Source organism: Triticum dicoccoides, chromosome 6B (genome assembly GCF_002162155.2).
Source record: "Triticum dicoccoides isolate Atlit2015 ecotype Zavitan chromosome 6B, WEW_v2.0, whole genome shotgun sequence".
Taxonomy (NCBI): Eukaryota; Viridiplantae; Streptophyta; class Magnoliopsida; order Poales; family Poaceae; genus Triticum; species Triticum dicoccoides.
The window spans coordinates 108,056,625-108,071,865 of record NC_041391.1 but is presented as its reverse complement, the minus strand read 5'-3'; the positions used below and the strand labels follow the sequence as shown (position 1 = coordinate 108,071,865).

Here is a 15,241-nt window from a genome sequence, read left to right as displayed (position 1 = left end):
TGACGTAATGATGAATACAGTGGCCCCAGAAGATGTAATACACTGATATACAAACGTGTGGGCCATCGAGCGGCACGAATCGCAAACAATGCCAACGGCAGATGCGGCTCGGGTACATCCCGCCTCGGGTAAAAAGGAGTTTGCGCTTTCAGCATCGCCATGCAGTGCCAACAGAGATGGGGATCCTGAACAGCATGGATCCTTGGCGTGCATCAGAGCGTTTGCGCGCGCAGAGAAGCCTCAGGCCTGGCTCGTATCGATTGCGTGATGCATCAAATGCTGCTTTTGGACGCGGGTGCTAAGGACGATGCATCATGACAGCTTACCTGACATCTGACAAGGTACTCGATGGAATCTTGTGAACATCTCTTGGTCGAATCTTTGAGAGGCAAGCACAAGCTTTTGACATTTTGGCATAGGATACCGAAGCGAAGATGAGGCCTGTGCCCATGCGCAAGTGGTGTGACCCTGGAATCCTGCTGCAACAGGGCGTACATACTCTCGAATACGCGTCCCGCCAATTTTGTGTCATTCAATTACCCCATAAATTAACTGAAAAGGCGTGGTAGCGTGCGTTCTTTAGACCTGGACGGAGATTTTTCAGAATTCAAGGCTAGCATAGCCAATCAATACCTTTTCCGAATTCACATACATATGCCGTGCAAGTTTTCATGTCTACGCAGATAGTATAATAGTAGCATACATATCCGTGCGTTGCAACGACTAAACAAGAATCATCGAGTCCTCCTCATGCATCGGTTGAAAGTGTCAGTGTGTCAAGCGAGTTATGCTTGGTCCGTTGCTTTATAATATAAAGCGGGGAAACCCTTTTTCACAAGCGAGTCATGCTTTTGCCCGGTGGCATGACTTTTTCTGGAGCGTTGCCCGTCCATGTTTTACGAGCTTCATGAGCGTGGTGATAGGCCGGGCCTGGAAATCAAGAGTTAATTATCATCCCCTGGAGCGCAACCGCGATATATAGGGTCCTTCCGCTGTACGTGGTTGACAGCTGCTTATCTGTGGTAAGAAGTTTACCATGGTGAGGTCGCCACGGACTTGGTGTAGCTTCACGCTTTACATCCATAACAATCAGACAATGTTTTAAACTCATAGTCGTTACAGAGATAGTACCAACAAATTACTACTATAAAAAAGCAATTTATGCAGTTATGACTAATGAAAGTTTTTTCGACAACAAAATTATGTGCAAGCAGAAATAGTCGTAGCAAATTTGCTAATATAAAAATGCTAGTTGTCCCAACCACCAGAAGACCCCACAGGCAGAACCCGAAGCGCCGCCCCACTTAGATTAGCCACAATGGGTAGTAACATGCAGAAAATGCGGCTTGCCGCACCCAGCAGTACCGCTGCCGGGTACAATCATATCCAATCCGATAATATAGTCATAGGAGAATTTCAAGTGTACAACATATGTAGCCAGAGAAAAGTTATAGCAAAACAAGGAACTGTTGTTGCATAAGATAAACGTATGTCAAGTTCAATACAAAGCATGGAGATTCAATTTGTATCAAAAGTAACACAGTACTTGCCTAAAGAAAGCTTAATTGCCTCAAGTTCAACAAAAACACATAGATCCAAGTTATCAAAGGCAGAGCAGAGTGGTATAAAGGATTTGTATAGTTATGGTACAACATATTAATACACTTGTAAGGTCCTCTACAGTTAATTTGATGAACCAATGGGGTTGCGTCCTTAGCTGACACGCGTGCACAACATGATTTCTTCAAATCCGAGCATGGTGTTGTTACATAGTTAAGTTTCAAAGGTCCAAATCCAGCTTCAAGAAAAGAAAAAGTAACAGTAAATCAGTGAGGAGTACACAAAACGTCTCATTAAAAAATAAAACTAATTTGTTTGTAGCATAATATGACATCAGGCGTGATTGTTTTTTAGTAGTCCCATGTTTAAGTATTAGCCTTAACATTAATTTTTTTTCGAGAAAACGCAAAAGAATTTGCGTTTCATTTCATTGAACAGGAAGAGAACAGCAGTACAGGTACAACCTCCCAGAAGGAGGGACACACGCACACACACCATCGTCCTCACCAGACAAGCAGGTGAGGAGGTGCTACCAACTACAGACCACAACAACGAAAGGTCTTGCCTTGTCCAGCCTCCAACCATGAATGGCAAGGTAGCTAGACACAGAGCCTCAAGGCCGCGTCACAGTCGTTGCCAGGTGCCTCCGAAGAAGACTGCATCTCCAGGGCTGACCGGGCCAACGTACCTTCCACCCATATGTGCCTAGGAGACGGCAGGTGGATGGCAGGACCCAGCCAAAACTAGCGAAGCCATCGTCTTGGACGTGCCGGCGCCGGCGTACATTGCGCCCCGGACGCCCACGCTCCATGCTACAGCCCTCATCACAGCATCGCATTACCAGCAAACCTCGCCGGAAAGACCGGGGAGGCGACCATCTCCAGCTGACGCATAGGGGACTCCAAGTGCGACCCAAGCAGCGCTTTCAAGAAAGGAACGGCGCTGAGACGCCGCCGCTGCCTTGTCCAGGGAACTGGACCAAGGGTTTCCCCCGGTGCCCGAGGAGAGGGTCCAGTCCGGGCCATGACAGCGCCTCCATGGAGGTAACGGCACCCTCAGGTGTCGCCGTTGTTAGCGCAGGCCATCGCTGCGCAGGGATTTCGCCCGGCCCAAGACCAGAACCCCAAAACCGCCGAAGCAGAGCAAACAGGAGATGGGGAAGCAGATCGCCAGAGAGGACCACCAGCACAGAGAGGGAAACCACGTATTGTCACTGTCGATGTAGGGAAGCACCGGCCAGCGCAGTCCAGCAGCTGCCGGATGGCAGCCAGACAAGGCCAGCCATCGCAGTCGCACGGGACGCGTCGAGCAGGGCTAGTAGCGCCGTCGCGGAGACCAGCCACCTGCACCTTGCCGCCGCCGACCATGGCCGCTGCCGCGCCGGCCTGCAGCCTCCGCCGCCCGGATCCGCCGGTGCACAGCCAAGTAGCCGCAGCCGCGCCCCCAAAGGGTCGCGCCGCGCCGCCCGCGTGCTCGCCATGCCAGTCCAGAGGCCCGACCCTCTGGATCTGGGGCCGCCATCGCGAAACCCTAGGTTCGGAGAAGCGCAGCTCTGTCAGCCTCGTCGAGCCCCACGCTCGAGGGGGGAGGCCGCCTGGGAGCGAAGTCCCGCCGCCGCCGGATCCACCAGGGCTTTGCCCGGCGGGGAGCACCGGCGGCGGCAGGGGGAGGGGGGGAGGAGGGGAGGGAGCGCTCGAGGGCTGCGTCGCCTCCCGAGTCGCCCGTGGGGAGGGCGACGCGGGGGAGGGGAGGGGAGGGGATGTCACATGCACTCGTTTCCCTTAACATTAATTTAGTAATCAATGTCAAAACAAAAGTAAATAAGAAGTGAATTGTTGATTTACATGTAGTAAATACTTCTCTACAATGGGAACTGAAATCAACCCCTGCCCTCCACCTCTCGATTTGGTGATTGAATGAACAATCAGAATCCGGTTTTAAGAACCATAGTGACTGATGCAACAAATATCACAAGTGCGAGAGAATGAAATAAACTTTGTACGCCAGTGTCAATTTGCATAACCTTAGGATTTCAAGAATTGTTCCATGCAGCCATCAACATGCTAAGTTAACCAAATTCTTATAATGCTACTTTCTAAAATGAATATTGATATGGGCCGGAGGGAGTAACATATTTCTCAGTATACGTGGCAAAAAGAATTCTATTGAAAGCCTGAATATTTTTTTTCACTCGCTAATGTGCATTATATTATTACAAAGTCAAGTAGTACACATGTATGCTCAAATTCATGAACCAAGTGGCATGCCATGAGTATTTGGAAGATAAGATCAACAAAAAGATTCAATGTATATTCAGCATGAACTCACCATGTTTTGCTACACGGAATAGGCCTAGGATAACAACCTGTGAGCATTGAAGATACGTCTTGCAGAAACTATGACCATCATGCCATGCTCAACTCAACCTGCATAGAAAAGGCAACATAAGATTATTTCTGGTAAATGCAACAGAAGTTGGATATAAAGTAAAATCTTTTTAGGCAAATAGCTATATCAATCTAACCAAGCATGATTCAATCAAAATGTAGGCAAGACTTGTAACATATTTTCTTTGCATCAAGTTCATATTTTTCTGATCTTATATTTTCTTAGTGAGCTCTACATAAGGAACATATATTTTATGTATGTAAATTGAACATTGATCAAGTTGAGAGACAATAGATAGATTCAGAGGGAGCGGTACTTAATCTGTTGCACTATGCCGGTCTAAAAAATATACCCAGTGTAGTATATCTATAGTCATGGAATAAGAGCATACATGTTACTCCCTCATTGCATTGTTTACCTATGTATAAACATTTGTACTTGGTACTGGTGCAAAAAAATAGTGCCACAGATATCACACCAGAATTTGTGAAGCAAATGGAGAAAGTGACATCATGTTTCTATTAGTACATTTGCGTTGCATATTTAGGTTACCTAGCATAAGCACTTTTCACTTGTTTTCTTTCTTCCATATGCACTACAAATGAAAGGCAGAGCTAGAGTAAAATAGAAGAATTTGTATTGTGAGGCGAGCGAGAGGATACTCTGACAAATCATCGCCAGGTTCACCGATTTTAAACCCAACCAAGATGAGCAGAAACAAATGTCACCTTACTTTGGCGAGAACACTCTTCTCTAATGGTCCATCCTTCGACATGGTGATCTTCTCAACATCACAAGTCAATCTACGATCACAAAAGTCAAGCATCGGCATCATAGGAGGAGGAAATAAATATTTGATCTTTTGAGACAGAAGGCAAATGGTACTGAAGACAGGTCTCTAATCAGCCACATCGCAACATAGTAATATATGGAGTTACACAATAACATACCACTCCTTTTATACAACTAACATTTGTGCTATAAAGCCGGACCATAGATGATCCTATGGATGGCACTTAAGATTTTATCCAAATTTTGAGAGTCTTCATACACCTACCGACATAAACTCAATATATGTAACCTTTAGCAAGGTTGTATGCTTGGCATGAACACTTTTTAAGACACATTTGTAGATCCGGGTACAGATCTTTGGGATTTCTGGTTTTTAAATAAGTTCACAACTCAAAACAACTTGGAACTGGACAATCCATTGCAAAAGCAGTAAAAAATAAAGCATTCATCAAAAAAGGACCAGGCACAAGCAGTGAGCATTCGCTAAGATAATTTTAGTCTGACAACGTAAGCATCCGGCATAAAAATATATGTCAAGACACCTCCCTGCTTCAACATTTCTAGGATATGAACGAAAAGACAGGAAAACAAACGAAAAGACAGGAAGCAACCTATTCCCCAAAATTATGGTTCATGGACATCCCGAATAAAATTATCTCTTATTGTTAAATAAGTCTATGCATGCTTAAAGCAAGATATCCTCTTTAACATGAGAGCTTATTTATCATTAGCACAACAAAGTTTCTAAGGTACCTCATGAATGTACAATGCATAAAAGCAATGAAATATGCGATGGCGCAACTGCCAAGTAATTTATCCGAACAAAAAGGAAGATCCTAAACTCTCAAATGAACTGAACCTTTTGGCCTCCCTGTCAGATTGCACACATGAGCTACAAATTAATATGAATAAGTAACACCGAGTACTTCTATGCTAACAATGGTTGGGCATTGATGGCAAGAAGGGATGGTTCATGACCTGTAGGAACAAAACATAGTGTAAAAACAGAACTAATGGCATGATAAACATCCAGAGACAAATCAAACTGAAACTACACAAAGGTGTAGATTATGACCTAGTGTCATAGCACTATTAGAGAAGTTGGGACATCCACATGAGGCAAAGGCAAGCGAAAATATCTTTACGCTGTGTTTGGATGTCCGTATTGGAGGCCTCTGTATTGAATTGGTTTCAATTCCAAATAAGCAAGGAAACTGTAATGGACATGAATACCAATTCGCTTGTTTGGATGCTCATTATATTGGCTCATGGAATCTCCGTGAGGTTTCAATACCAAATCATGTTTGGATGGAAAACTATGGAATTGCATAGTACTTTGTTCTACATATGCATCAAATCACGATTTGTAAAATGTGACTATAAATTAAATGATTATATAGTAATAGTTCAAATAGATGCACACTCAGCTTCAGCCTGATGACCTGATCTGTCATTGCAGCTGGATAGCCTCACTCTCCTTTTTCTCCTACAGGCTCACGATGCATGCATACTTATTATCTGACGAAACTGAACAAAACCAACACCTAGCTAACTGAAGATGTGTACTAGGATTACATTGGCCAACATGATCGTTGTACTGTGTACACAGATTGCACAAACTGAAGAAAAATGATACGTAGCTAGCTGAAGGAGAGGGAAAAAGAGGGGATCTGGCAGCAGACAGACAGAGCACATGTGGAAGGAGCAGAGGAGATGGGGGAACCGGCGGCAGAGGAGGAGGGGGTCCGGTGGCATGGAAGGATGACGGAGCAGAGGTAGAGGACGAGGAACGGCGGTGGGCAGCTAGGTCCCGGTCGTGGCGGCCATGGAAGGACATGGAGCGGCAGAGGAGACCTGATGGCAGAGGAGATGGGACGCCATGGAAGTAAGGGGAACGAGTTGTGGCAGTAGGGATGCCGGTACCGGCATAGGAGGAGGAGGAGGACCAGCAAGAGGAGCTTACCTGGGCACTGCCGCCGGTGTGCTGTCCTGGGTGCGGCTCCTCCAGACCTTGGTCACGCATGAGAGAGAAGAGGCAGGTCTCCCGTCTCCCGTTGGGGCGTAGGTCCAATCGTTTTCTTTTGCGGGTGTAGGTCGATTCGACCGAAATCGGAGCAGTGGAGCTCCGTATTGCGGGAGGCCTCTGTGCGTGAGAGTGAATTCACTTCTGTATTGGGACTCATTTCAGTCTGGCGTTTCAGTGCGCATCCAAACAGCCGAATTGGCAGCCAGGCAATATGAAGTCCAATTCGGAGGCTCAATACAGACATCCAAACGTGGCGTTATGGCGATCGGCACTGACTCGCCTCGGCTCGATGTCAAACTCTGTCTCTGTGGTGGCGGTCACACTGCTCCATTTGAGTGCTACTTCTACTACCTTCGAAGTAGCGTGCTAGAGTCTAGTGCGTGGCGACGACTGGATGGTAGATGGGCACATCAACCATGAAAAAAATAATAGTGAATCAAACCCGACATTAATTAATTTAATCTAAATAATAACGAATCAAATCATGAACAAAATAAAACTAAGATGAACAAAATAAGTCTCAACATATCCCAAGTCGGTCCGCAACCTCATAAGCCAAGCATCGGCATGAAAATAACAGGAGGAACAAAATATTTGATATTTCTAACAAAGGGCATATAGTGCACAAAACAAATATGTTAACTTATTGAAAGCACATGAGCCAAATTCAGGGTTCAGTACCAAAGCATCACTACAGAGTACAGACTAAATATCAGGGAACAAACAACTGGTGTAGAAAAGAGTCATTAACAAATTGAAATCACTTAATTACGCTACTCATTTATTCACATTCACATATGTAGATGAGAAAAGTTCAAATGAAACATTATTAGCAGCATTCTCCAAAAAGGCGAAGAAATGAATCGTTCTCAATAGCATCGTTCACCTAATTAAGATAACATGTATATGTTTATCCAGTTATACATGCGTGTGAATAGAAATCAAGTTCATTATGGAAACTTGGAAAGTATAGGTTCATCATATGCCACCAATTTGTTTTTTGCATCCAATGAGGCACAACAGTTCAAAAACTTTTCATGCGACAATGGAAGTAAACGGCCTTAAAATGTTAACCTTCACTACTAGGGAAAAGGCTAGCAGCAGCGCGGGTTTTCAGGCTAGCAGCAGCGCGGGTGGCCGCGCTACTAATAAGGCGCTACAGCTAACTCATAGTAGTAGCGCAGCCCCAACCCGCGCTACTACTGTTGACGATATCAGCAGCGCTTTTTGCGAACGCGCTACTATTAACTAGCTGTAGCGATTTCGTCATCCCTCGCTACTGCTATATCTTTCATCATTTTCCCACTGCCCCATTCCCTTTCAGTTCTCCTTTCACTTTCAGTTCTCCTTTCAGATACTAGATACTAGGTACTGCTAGTAGATATCAAATTCATAAACCATTACTAGGTACGTAGTACTCCCTTGGTTCCAAATTACTCATCGTGGTTTTAGTTCAAACCACGACGAGTAATTTGGAACGAAGGGAGTACTAAGATAACAATTTCATGCATAGCCAACATGCATCCTCAAGCAGTACATGGTCATATCAACGTCCATCATCATATGTAGTTCTAGATGATATCGACGACGATCATCATATGTAGTTCTAGATGATATAGCCACACACACATATGTAGTTCTAGATGATATAGCCACACACACATATGTAGTTCTAGATGATATCGAAGACAATCATCATCCTCAAGCCTGGGCGGTTGGTGTTCCTGATAGTAATTAGGATGGCCTGTCCAACACAAAGATTCTTGCCATCGAGGAATTTCTTCCACCCAACCGAGCTTAAGTGTGTGCGACCGTCCGTGTCCACGCGGTAAGTACAGGTTGTGACGGAGCCCCTTGCAGTAAGGCGTAGTCCAGCTGAGCCTTCTTCATCAGGCTCGATACCATAACTCACAGATATGCTCTTTGCCAATTTCTGAATAAGAAAAACATATCAATTAATAAGCATGTGATCGAACTCTACACTAAAACATATATATCATCGACTAGATTTCACACAACATACCATATCATTGGACTGTACACTAAGTAATTCACACTATTAATTTGCATTTGTAAGTATAACATACCATATCATGTCGATCAACCATGGTATTTGTCAAGCGGGTCACGAATGGCACCCCGACAAAGTCAGCACGTGGCGGAATTATGTCCCACAGGTTGGACACCTCCTCCTCACTCAGCATTGTTCTTTGAGCTACGATGGCTTCATGAAGTGGGTCCTCATCATATTCATTGAGTGGGTCCTCATTATCTTCATCATCTTCATCATCTTCATCATCTTTGTCATCTTCATCATCTTCCACCAGGTTGAGATAAATGACAGCTAGCTTGGGTCTTTCTGCTCAGAAGTTGAAGCTGATCAACTCACCACCAGTAAGATGCATGTGAGCGACGAAACGGGCCCATCCATCTCCTCCAATCTGCGACATATTGCGTCCTTTCTCGACCTCCATAGTGTACGGCCCCCCAGGAGCCTCAAATGTCACAGTGTCTCCTGTCAGCTTGTTGAGTTTCAAACTCACATTGCATGGGACGATCTGTGTAAAATAAGCAAAATGACACAATGCAGTAATGCCAACACTAAAAATAAAATAGTTATTACATTTCATCTAATTTCTTACCACCGCATGATGAAAACTCGGCTGGAAGTAGATGCAGAACAGCTTGCCAGTTGCAAGGCTGCTGGCGCATCTTGACTTGCACAGTTGACATAGTGGTGGTGGTGGTGGCGCCATTCTTCCTAAAGCAATATGAGCAAAGGATTACTAAATCAACTAAATCAAAATGTTCCTAAGTCAACTAAATCAACTAGCCTACTAAATCAACTAAATCAAAATGTTCTAAGTCAACTAAATCAACTAACCTACTAAGTCAACTAAATCAAAATGTTCTAAGTCAACTAAATCAACTAGCCTACTAAATCAACTAAATCAAAATATTCTAAGTCAAGTAAATTAACTAAATGAATTAGCCTACTAAATCAACTAAATCAAAATGTTCTAAGTCAACTAAATCAACTAGCCTACTAAATCAACTAAATCAAAATGTTCTAAGTCAACTAAATCAACTAGCCTACTAAGTCAACTAAATTATATCAACTAAATCAAAATGTTGCATATGAGCAGGAGGGAGAAGGAGGGGGACTCGAGGAGGGAGAAGAGAGTAGGATGGAGGAGGAAGGCGGAGCGAGGAGGGGCCGGCCGGCGCGGCCAGTTGAGGGAGGACGGAGGAGGAAGGCGGAGCGAGGAGGGGCCGGCCAGCGGCGAGTGGAGAGGGAGGACGGAGGAGGAGGCCGGTACCGAGTCCAGCAAGGAGGAGGAGGTGACGGCGCGCAGCGCAGACGGAGGAGGGGCGACGGGGGCGCGCGGCAGACAGAGGAGAGGGGCGACGGGGGCGCGCGGCGCAGATTTTGAGTGGCTGTGTGTGAGTTGATCCGAAGGGAGGAGATGAGGGAGATGGATGGCTTAGCAGTAGCGCTCTTCAGCAAAAGACGCTACTGCTAAGCTATCTAGCAGTAGCGCTTTTCACAGTAAAGCGCTACTGCTATGTGTCAGCATGCAAAAATACACATTGATCATCAACGATCTTTTTGTGTACAATCTGATTTGACAATATGAGTCCTCACCGGTTTAGGAACAGGTGAAGACTCATATTGCAGCCACAAATTCTACACATAGAGTTCAATGAAGATCAAGTGCTTGTCAAAGTGTGAGAAGTAACATATTTAAGGTGGTAGAAACTCTCTTCACGGAGCGAGGTGGGACTAAATTTTTGTAGGAAACTTAGCAGTAGCGCTTATCTGGGAAATGCGCTGCTACTATGCTACGTAGCAGTAGAGCGCGTCATTTTAACGCGTTGCTGCTATAACTAGCCTCGCGGCGGCCTCGTAGGAATTATAGCAGCAGCGCGTCTTTGGGTGGACGCGCTACTGCTATATTTGTCTCAGCAGCGAGTTTCAATGGTCCGCTCTACTGCTAGTTAGCAGCAGCGAGTTATTTTGAAGCACGCTGCTGATAAGATTATGTGTATAGGCTTTTCCCTAGTAGTGCTTAGCAGGACAAACAACCTGCAAATGACCCCATGGCTTGCATGATGACATCACTGAACTAACAGTGTTCCTGACAATAACCGCATTAGCTTGTAGAATGTACAAATCAGAACGAATGACAATTTATTGATAAAACATGGGTTCTCCATTGTCATGCACCAGTAAAAGCTACATTGTGTTGCAGATTTACATAGAAAGCCATGAGAACTTCCATTCTAGTGCACACAAGCATCGAGCTTCAAATATCTCACCAATAATTATATACATTCCTTGATTGAATACAAAAAGGGGAGAGCAGAAATCTACAGTTAATCAAGAGAATGAGGCTACCAAGCATGCATTTTCAAGTAGTAAACCATGATGCACACAACACATGATGGATAACAATCAGTGATAGTACATAATAGCAGCCAAGGATCAAAGCAAATGTCTGTATTAGATGATCCATGCAGGAAGGTAGAACTGGCAGAGTCACAATTATGAATGGATAATTTCTCAAGAGCACTCCGGTTGTGATCTTTCGGTGCAGCGAGGAACTTCTGCCAAATATGGTTCATGGTATCTGGAAGAAGACAATACTAGGACCCTCGAGGACTATCACAAAGGTTACTAATATCCTAAAGGAACTAGCAAACACTATCAACATGAGGTAAGTAGGGTGATTCTTGGGTTCAAAAACCCAGGAGTAGAATACCTACTACTAGTGGCATCACGGGATGCTTTCTAGAATAATGGCCAGAATCATCACATTGGGAACACAACACATGGCTAGATTACTAGATGACTCCCTAAGACACCTAGGGTCATAATAATAACTCCAACATAAATGTCGAGGCAACGAAGTACCTCAACACACTAGCTAGTGTGGTTGATCTGGCACAAAGGAACTTCGGAACGGTAAGAAGGGATTTGCAAATGCATCAGACTGTTTAGAAACCTGGGACGACTCGGACAGCATAACGCCTGTAAATGCTCAAAGGATTTGAGACATCCTGCAAAAATGGTGGCATAACCACTCAGAAGCACAATATCAAGGTTCCGAGACCAACTATGAACACGCAGAGGTATTAGAAACTGAACTGGGGCTTAAATCCAACAATCTTATAAGTCTATAGATTAGTAACACGTGATCCTAATAGAAAGAAGAGAAAGCCCAGTTTCCTTAACCCCGTAGGAAAGATAAGATGACTTGGATTAGAAGGCATAAGGTAAAGGAGTAAAAAGATCCTTATGTTCCATCCCACAATCAATTCCCTTATATAACTAAAGAATTTCTAGACGCAACTTCGATGAATTTGGCTTGGTAATCCTACAGGCAGTCAGGCTCTGATACAAAAGCTGTCTGGACCCCGACTCAGAGCCACACCGATCTAGCATGTAACACTTCATATCACTTTGCAGCCTCACGCACGGTATTCCCATGGGTGTCGCCTTACCTTGCCCGGGATCATTTGCGCCTTTTGGCACACGTATATGATAGTGTCACTAGCATCCATATGACAAGGAGCCGGGGCTGACATGGCTAGTCGTGAAACCAAAGCGGCACTAACTTACAGGGACAGACATACATGACCCAGCAACGAATGTGTTGGTCATCAGCGAGTGAATCCGGGCTATAGCAGCTGGGCTAGTAGGACTCTGGTAAACCGGGCTGTAGTAGGCTAACAGGACTCCGGTAGTCATCGCGTGACATTTCCCCGTAGGGACAGACACAGGAATGAAGGACACATGCCGGCCAGCCTAAGTGTTTCGGAGTAGTAGCAAGCTACCAGGGCTTAGTGGAAGCACTAGGAGACATTTCCCGGTAAGAGAGGCTACCAAGGATAAACAACTAAATAGTCAGATCCCACACATACCAAGCATTTCAACAACATACACACAATATGCTCGATATGTGCAAATACAACATGGCATCACAACATGACTCTACAACTCAAGTATTTTGTTTAATAGGATCCGAGGAGCGAGATATTACAAACATGGGTCGCTCGACCCAGCATTCAGAGCATACAAGTCAAAACACAGGCGAAAGCTTAACCTGTCTGAGTACAGACATCTATAAATGAAAAAGGCTGAGAAGCCTGACTATCTACCAGATCCTACCGAGGGCTCAACATCGTAGCTGATGTAACAATCTAAACGTCGAAGTCCGCGTGGAACTACTAGCGAGACTGAAGTCTCTCTGCAAAAACATAAATTAAGCAAACGTGAGTACAAATATACCCAGCAAGACTTACATCAGAACTAACTACATATGCATCATTTTGAACAAAGGGGTGGTGGGTTTAACTGCAACAAGCGAGCCTTGACTCGGTGGCTATCCTGAACTACGACTGCAAGTAAGTCTTTTGAGGTGGCGCACACGAGTCCACATATTCACCATACTAATACACCACTATGGATCTGCTCCCATCTCCCTACGAGAACGCCATCCATAGCGCTCACGCTTATCTTGTGTATTTTAGAGTATCCACTTTCACTTGTCTATAAACTGTATAGGCAACCCAGAGGTCCTTTACCGCGGACGCGGCTATTCGAATAGATTATTTATAACCCTGCAGGGGTGTACTTCTTCATACATGTTTCCACCACTTAGCGTCTGCACACAATATGTGATCGGTAGACTTCAAGAGAAAGCCGACGTGGGTGTAGACCACGACCTACCTAAACACTCAAGTCTCTAGTCCAGGTTTATCGCCTATTCAGGTTCCATTCATAGGGAGTTCGGCCGAGGTTTCCACATACGGCCCCGAATGATGTGTACAGGGTTCCGCGACACCAAACGGGCACCCGGCATACCCGGCCACGTGCCTACCGCATCACAGCCCACCCCTCGGGTCAGCGCTGCGCACAGCCTTCAGCATACTACAAACAACATAAACTACTTGCAACTCCTGGACAGAGTACTAGGGTGATTAAGAAGTCGAGCGGGGTCATATTTCAGGGACCAATGCATGGTAGTAGCTGTTTCATGGATCACAAACACAGAACTCAGTTCCTGAGGACGGCTACAATGAGACAACCCACCATGTACTCCTACATGGCCTCTCACCGCTACCTTTACCAAATCATGTTCACACACTTAGCTCACACACAGTAGGACATGTTCATCACATTCCATTTCATCCCCGATGAATCAGACTTGACACAACTCTAAGCAATAGCAGACATGACAATCAAGCATGAATGAGTAGGCACATCAGGGCTCAAACAACTCCTACTCATGCTAGTGGGTTTCATCTATTACTGTGGCAATGACAGGTCATGCAGAGGAAAAGGGGTTCAGCTACCGTAGCATGTAACAGTTGTATTGTTGTTGTCCTAATGTAGTAAAAGAGAGCAGAAACGAGAGAGTGGGATTGTATCGGAATGAACAACGGGGTTTTGCTTGCCTGATGGGGTGGTAGTAGGATACTGCCCTTCAGTCAGATATTCGTAGGTATCCTCGGAGGCAGAACCTACCATGAAAGACACGTCGGAATACAATCATCACATGGCAATATGCAACAATATGATGCATGCTATGACATGACAATATGGGTGTGTTTTGGCTAATGCATTCTAAAACAGGTTGGTTTGAGTCCATTTGAATCAAAGATTCAAATGAAAGCCCATGATACGAAGTCATATTAATGCATTAGCTTGTTTCACTTAAACAGCAAGGTTAAAGTGTTCTGACATGCATGAAACCAATACAGATTGATAATTGGATTTTTCTGACCATTTTTCATATATAACTTATTTCATTCTGAGTTACGGTGGAATTTATATGAATTTTAGAAGTTTACGATATTTTCTGGAATTTTCAGATATTTCTAAAATAGAAATAATCCAGAAAAGGGGTTTATTGCGTCAGCAGTGCGTCATGGTGATGTCAGCAGGTCAACTAGGTGGGTCCAGGTCAAACCTGACCAGTGGGATCCATTGGTCAGTGACTAAACTAATTAATCTAAGTTAATTAGCTCTAAACTAATACTAAACTAGACTAGTTAAGGCCCTAGGCCCACATGTCAGTGTTTAACAAGGCTAATTAAATTAGTTAGTGCTTAACCTAAATTAGCAGGGGCCTGGGCCCACTAGTCGGTGACCCTGGGCAAGTCAAACAGGGTCAAACCCCAGGTCAGTGATACGTCTTCAACGTATCTATAATTTTTTATTGCTCCATGCTACTTTATCTACTGTTTTAGGCAATATTGTGCTTTATTATCCACTTTTATATTATTTTTGGGACTAACCTATTAACCGGAGGCCCAACCCAGGTTTGCTGTTTTATGCCTATTTTAGTGTTTCGAGGAAAAGGAATATCAGACGGAGTCAAAACGGAACGAAATCAACTGGAGAAGTTAATTTTGGAATGAAACCAATCTGTTGGGCTTGGAGTGCACGTCAGGGGATTCCTGGGCTGC

At 44.6% G+C, this 15,241-nt stretch overlaps 1 long non-coding RNA gene and 1 pseudogene across 1 annotated transcript; both read right to left on the bottom strand.

Annotated features, from left to right (window-relative positions):
- Window positions 1-1,489: 1,489 nt before the first annotated feature.
- Window positions 1,490-6,805, bottom strand: LOC119324597. The gene is made up of 4 exons (XR_005157043.1): window positions 6,704-6,805; window positions 4,677-4,751; window positions 3,889-3,986; window positions 1,490-1,798 (listed from the first exon to the last, which is right to left on the bottom strand). It is a non-coding gene; the product is annotated as an uncharacterized LOC119324597 (long non-coding RNA).
- On the bottom strand, window positions 1,957-2,785 carry LOC119324596 (annotated as a pseudogene).
- Window positions 6,806-15,241: the final 8,436 nt, after the last annotated feature.